Below are 7,319 nucleotides of genomic sequence, written 5' to 3'. Positions count from 1 at the left end.
CTCTTCTAGAAAACAAGAACCAGGATTTATGGATGTTTGATAGAAGCTGTACTTTTATAATATATGATGAATCCTCACCTCTTCTCGATGGACTGATTTCCATCTTTAAAGTAAACAGGATGATCCATAGACCGGTCACTCTTCATGGAGACACAGCTGGGTCCAGGGGGAGGGAGTCTGCTCTCTGCTGCTGGACTCTTTTAGAAAACAAGAAACAGGATTTCTGTAAGTTTGATAGAAGCTGTACCTATATAATCTCTAGGGCTGTCAAGTTCTGGTCGGTTGGTTGACTGGTTAATCGATATGCACTTGTTGGACCAAATTCTCCTTGGTCGGACAATGGCTGGTCTTCCTTTCATAAGAACAAAGAGCTTCTTAATCCATTATTTTAGGGCCGGGAGGGACCAATGCAGACCGATGTGTTTTATATTTGAGAGAAGAGCTATATCGTGTTAGAAATAACATTAATTATGAATGAAAATATGGTTGAAGGCTCCGTAGTTTCTGTTTAAATAATCATATGGTTAATTAATCTATAAGACTTATAAGACAAGAGGTCAAACCCCCTGGTTTCTCAACGTTGAACTGGCCCATAAGGAAGAACGCTAGTCCTAACTTACTGAACCTTTACTCCGCTACTTACTCATTGATTCCAACAAAGTCATCGATCTGGCAGCATTTGGTTAAAAGGACAAGGAAAAAGCATGCAAAGTGTAGAGTAAGTTAGTGGGCAGATCAGCTAAAATGGTAAGGCATGAGTACTTTTTTCTTAATATGTCTGTGATTCTTCATCCCTGTAGAATGTTGGTGTATTTTAGTGTCTCTCTATTGTTCATATCTCTAGTCTAGGGACAGGCCAGGGCCTCTCATACTGGTACAAGGTGTTCCCCAACATTCTGCCATTGTTATGTTTGAACAAGGTTAAACCGACCTGGTCCTCCGGGACATAGCCAGGGCCAGATACCTTATCAATGCTGAGAGTGCGTCTGTTTTCATGTTATTCATATATCCCCTTTTTGTATAATACTCGCCCCAACCCTTTGGTTCGACGAGAAGAGGGTTCGACAGCCAAGGAACAAGTCATCGACCACCGGGTCCACTATAGATTATTCAACCTAAGTCTGTATCTCGCTGTATTCCTGGAAAATAAACCATCTATTCAACCCTCTAATCCAACCTGTCAAGCTGCTTGATTTCGACTTCAAGAATTACTACTACGACTGAAAATACACAACGCAGAGTCCGTCCGAACAGTTTAGAAATACCGTATTTTCCGGACTATAAGTCGCGTTTTTTTTGTAGTTTGGCTTGCCCTGCGACTTATATTTCGAAGCGACTTATATGCCAAAATTGTGCGTACATAATCTTCGGCCGCAAGATGGCACCGTCATTCATTAGGCCTACAACTGAACGCTGCAAGCCTACTGCACCACCGAATAAATTATATTCTCGTCGTCATCGTCCTCAATGTCCTCCGGTTCAACCAAAGCTACCCCAGCCTTAGCTGCAATGTTGTGCAACATAGCTGTCACACATATCACAGCGCATGACTTGGCCGGCGAAAACTGGAGCCCTCCGCTGGACTTGTGAAGGCATCTAAAGCGCAACTTCCACCTCCCGATCGTGCGCTCAGGTTTAGGACCGCGGCGCATACGCGTCCGGTGGAATCCCGGTGTCACTGAATTCGGTATACTCTCAGAACTACGAGTGGGACTGACACACCTATATTGCTATTGCAATTTTATTCAGTCTCTCCAGACTAAACGTTCTTGTTTAAATGTTTAAAAATAAATGCGACTTATACACCGATGCGACGTATATATGTTTTTTTCCTCGTCATGGAGCATTTTTTGACTGATGCGGCTAATACTCGGGAGCGACGTATAGTCCGGAAAATACGGAAAGCTGAAATCTAACATCCCCCTTCGTGTTTAACGCTCGCTAGGCTTTGAGTGGGAACACATCAGAATTGGCTTCTTGGCACGAATCCCAGCAGCATCCAGTGGGCCCCATTATATTACAGAGACTACAGTCCAAATCATCATCTCTAATCAATGCTTACCTCTTCTCAATAGACTGATTTCCATCTTTAAACCCAACAGGAGGATACATAGAGTGGTCACTCTTCATGGAGACACAGCTGGGTCCAGGGGAGTCTGCTCTCTGATGCTTCTCTCGGCTTCAACACACACACACACACACACACACACGAACACACACACACACACACACACACACACACACACACACACACACACACACACACACACACACACACACACACACACACACACACACACACACACACACACGCGCACACACGCACACACACACACACAGCTTTTACTCAGACTAATGATGGAGTCATGATGCATCACTGCTGAGCTCTGAGATGGACAACAGTCACAGACAGAGAGATCCTCTTCTTACCTCTTAGCTTCGCTCTGGCGGCCAAGTTCCCCAGACAGAGCGGTCTTAGAGGTAGGACCCCCCTCCTCTATCTCCTCATCCATAGTAGACTGGAGACCAGGACACAAACACAACTCATCCATCACTTCAATTGCCTTTTAAACTTTAGCTATTTATTGAGAGAGAAGATCATTGTGACTGCGTCACACTAAAGCATTATGGACGTCATAGACCATCAATATGAACCCCACAACATAACCACACTGCCCTCACTACAGTACAGATTAGGGCTGTAAGGATACACAAACTCACGATTCGGTTTGTATCACGATTTTTGACCCACGGTTCGATACATCCCACGATTTTTTTTAATTTAAAAAGCATTTTATTTAAACAACACTTATATACCAATTATCTTAATGTAACATTTAATAACAAATAATTTGGAACACTGAACAGATTTGAACAGAAAGAATACTATTAAAGTATAGCTAAATTAATAAAGAAATAACCAAAGATTGCAGTTGGAGGATGCTTTTTGCTGGTAGGCATAATAGGGCCCCTTTAACTACGCTTCTTATTAGGCTATGTAGCTTAAATAATGACATAATCAGGCCGTATAGAATGCAACATGTTTAATAGCCTAACTTTCAATAGATGAGGAAAAACATGAACGTCGCAATAACGAGGCTTAGTGTTACGAGTAGCATATGTGTGTGCGCGAGAATGGCAGTGTGCGTATGCGTGTGTGAGTGACGTCAGTGAGTGAGTGGACGAGCGAGGAGAGCGAGCGGTAGCGCGTGTGTCTAGTGAAGAAGCGAACGAGTCCGGTAGAATAAAGTACCCATCCTGTCAATAATCGGTGGCCGCTTCATTCCGACCTATAAGCAGACAAACTGCCAGTCAAATCACACAAAAAAATAGAGACAGGGATCACATAGGCATTTTTTTTCGCGCTTGGCACACTCTGGATAAATGTCGTTCATATCGCATATGAGGACTTCGACAGCTGTGGAGAAATGCAATCCTCCGTAGCCACGGAGAGCTGTCATCACAGAGTGGGCATCTCGTCGCATACTTATGGCATCGATAGGAGGGGGCGCTGTCAGTAGACTATTATTCAGACAAATTATTAGCAAATTTCAATCGGACAATTTGACCGAAGAGTTAGAAAGGGTATATCGCGCTTCTGCCTTCTCACACCGCGAGACAGGTTTGTGGCTTTGAGTGTCGCGATTTCGGTTTCGATACGCGTATCGTTACAGCCCTAGTACAGATGTGTACAGCAGATGACAGATGAATAATTAAAGACCTTGGAGACTGAAACTGTGCTTAAACTACAACACAAAAAAGATATACAATACACTTAAAAAATGCATTGCGGTACAATTAAAAGTAAAGAACGTTACAATAATTTCTCCACTAGAATAAAGTCTGAATTCTGTCACTTTACTGAACCACAGATTCCCTATAAATCATCTGGTGAAGCTCAACACATCGATAGTCAATACAAACAAATATTCAACTTTTTGGCAGCACATTCACATATCAGCACATTGAAAGGACTTCTGTCACGTCCTTTTTTATTTTGGAGTAGCATCAAGACAAACTAATCTCTTGAATATTGAACGTAGTGTTCAATTTACCACATGGCTCAGAAAAGCAGTGAAACATGAACTAACGTTGTATTGTACAGTAAACTCTGTCTTTGATTGATAAGTGATACACAGAGACATATACCATGATGAGATCAGTATTATATACCAGTAACCTAAAGACAATATAAACGCTAGTAAACTGTCAGCCTACCTTACCTTATCGTATCTACTCCGGGATTATATTGCGTCCATATGGTATAAAGTTGTAAAAGTATAAATGTAAGGGAAGAAACGGAGGTTAAAGTGTTTATAAAACAAGTTAATCAGGTGAAAGGAAGTGAAAGAAAGGCTCCTGGCTGCGAGACCGTCCTGAGGAAGAGAACTGAACGGTTTGACTCGCAGTGAAAAGAAACGAGGATACGCCCCTCTCAGCACGGGTCACGTGTTTTCTGTGCAAACGAATGTTATGAATGCAGCGCTCGCGCACAAGAGTCAGGTACAGAGAGAGATAGAGGATGGTAACATCCCCCATATAAGGTAGTGGTGTCATCAGCCACACGTGGCTCCATGACATATTTGGCGCAACAGTGCCTCCTCCTGAACAAATACAGTTAGATGCATAATGATGCATTCATACACTTATCCACTCTCAACACACACACACACACACACACACACACACACACACACACACACACACACACACACACACACACACACACACACACACACACACACACACAAACACCCGCGCACACAAGCACACACACACACACACACACACAGTGGCGTAACTATCGGTAAGCAGGGTATGCGGGCGCGTACGGGCCCGGGCCAATCAGGGGCCCGCCCGTCGGTCTTCGAAATGTTCCACTAAGGGCGTGTTCACACAGGCAGTTTTTTTATATTAAAAAACACCTGACCCGGGCGGTTTTTTACCAACTAAAAAACTGACACGGTGGTTATGTCAAGTTCATTCTAGAGCAGAATGTTCTAGAGCCAACGTTGCCAATCGGTTACCGTATCAAAGTGGTTTGACTACGCTACAGTAGCCGCGTTTTCATGGCAGATCTATGCCGCATAGATTTCTATGCGGCATAGATCTGTTCCTAAAATGTGTTCCGAATGAACTGTATAGGCTACATGGCAGTAACAAAAGTGTCCGTTATGTCTCTCGCGCACACCTGACACGTCTCTGGACCGGCGGCGACATAATGGATGTCTTATCACTATCGGGGATTTTAAATTTGATTTTAATGAAAGCACAGCAGGAGAGAGCTTTTCTCTGCCTGCTCCTTTAATTAAGAAGGAGGAGGACAGCGCAGCAACGTCAATTTCTCGTCAGATCTTTATATTTACCCTAAGCGCCGCCGCAAACAAGAGGAAGTTGGATGCGAGTCCGCAGCCAAGACTGGTGGGAGAGAGTGGTCTTACGGGAATTTAGTGTGTCAGTTACAATATCGAGGATGAGAAAATTAGCCCTTGTTTTGGCGTTAGATGACAACGACGAGGATAACGATGAACCCTCCCGTTTGTGGGTGCATGACATAAACCGGGGACGGCAGCAGTACGGGGCGTTTCATAGTTGTATTCAGGAGCTACGGTTTGATAATGTCCCAAAATCCCACCGATCGTCCTCCAGATACTCTCCTTGTGATATATGTTGTGGTATAACTTGTTGGTCATGTCATATAACTCAACATGTTCACTAACAAGAACAACAAGTTGCTCCGTCGGGAAAGACTTCTTGGTTTGGGTCGCCATTCTTGAATTTCCAACGTTTTTCCTAGTGACGTAGGTTCTCGTTCATTGGTCAGCTGTCAAAAAACTGCCTGACGTCGGGTGCTTTTTCTTGGCGAGTTGAATTTATCCCAACTTAAAAACCACCCAGAGCAGTGAAAAAAACCCGCTGGCAGCGGTGTTTTTAAAAGCACCCAGGATGTTTTTACAAAAACACCCTGTATCATAGGAATATAATGTAAAACATCCACCCGCACCTGAAAAAAAAACTGCCTGTGTGAACACCCCCTTACGATACTCTCAATTGAGAATGCCCGTGCGCGTCACCTGGACGTGAAGGACTTAATTGACAACTTCGGTAAGAGGAAAGCCCGGAAAATGCAGCTATGATGTAAGTAAGCACATTTCTATCTATTTAAATAATCGGGTATTGCCTTTTAGTTTGTATTGCGTCTTTGGTTTTTAGGTGTGCAGTTCTTCCGTACCCCCCCCCTGCTCTCCGCAGAACCTGCTCTCCGCTGGTTCTGCTCTCTGCTGGTTCTACTGGTTCTGCTCTCCGCTGGTTCTGCTCTCTGCTGGTTCTACTGGTTCTGCTCTCCGCTGGTTCTGCTCTCTGCTGGTTCTGCTCTCAGCTGGTTCTGCTCTCCGCTGGTTCTGCTCTCTGCTGGTTCTACTGGTTCTGCTCTCCGCTGGTTCTGCTCTCTGCTGGTTCTACTGGTTCTGCTCTCCACTGGTTCTGCTCTCCGCTGGTTCTGCTCTCCGCTGGTTCTGCTCTCCGCTGGTTCTGCTCTCTGCTGGTTCTACTGGTTCTGCTCTCCGCTGGTTCTGCTCTCTGCTGGTTCTACTGGTTCTGCTCTCTGCTGGTTCTGCTCTCTGCTGGTTCTACTGGTTCTGCTCTCTGCTGGTTCTGCTCTCCGCTCAACCCTGTCTCGTCAAAATTACGTTCCCAGAAAACTATTCGGCATTATCAATTACGTTTGTCATAAAACGTATTTTGTCCACGATTACGTTTTATTGAACGTATTGCAAATACGTTCGTCCTCAGCCTATTTTTTGCCATTTATTAACCTCTAGGATTATGTTTGGTTGAAACGTATCCCAGATAGGTTAAATGTCAACGTATAGCACATTATTGTCATTAAGGCATATCTCCCTTTCAGGGAACGTTTCATTTAACGTATTTTGTCTGAAAAACGTATCTTGGCCGTGAATACGTTTTATTGAACATATCGCAAATACGTTCGTTGTACGCCTATTGTTTTGCTATTTATTAACCTCTAGAATTATGTTTGGTTGAAACGTATCCCAGATAGGTTAAATGTCAACGTATAGCACATTATTGTAATTAAGGCATATTTCCCTTTCGGGAAACGTTTCATTTAACGTTATTTTGTCCCTGATTACGTCTTATTGAACATATTGCAAATAGGTTCGTTCTCAACATTTTTGTTGTTATTTATTTAAGCTACCTCTTGGATTACATAGGCTACATTTAATTGAAACGTATCCTTAATAGGCTACGTTGAATTTCGATAACACATTATTGTCAGTATATAGGCATAGGCCTACCTC

This window comes from Gadus chalcogrammus, unplaced genomic scaffold (assembly GCF_026213295.1).
Source record: "Gadus chalcogrammus isolate NIFS_2021 unplaced genomic scaffold, NIFS_Gcha_1.0 GACHA103, whole genome shotgun sequence".
NCBI lineage: Eukaryota > Metazoa > Chordata > Actinopteri > Gadiformes > Gadidae > Gadus > Gadus chalcogrammus.
Note: the sequence above shows the minus strand (reverse complement) of the source record.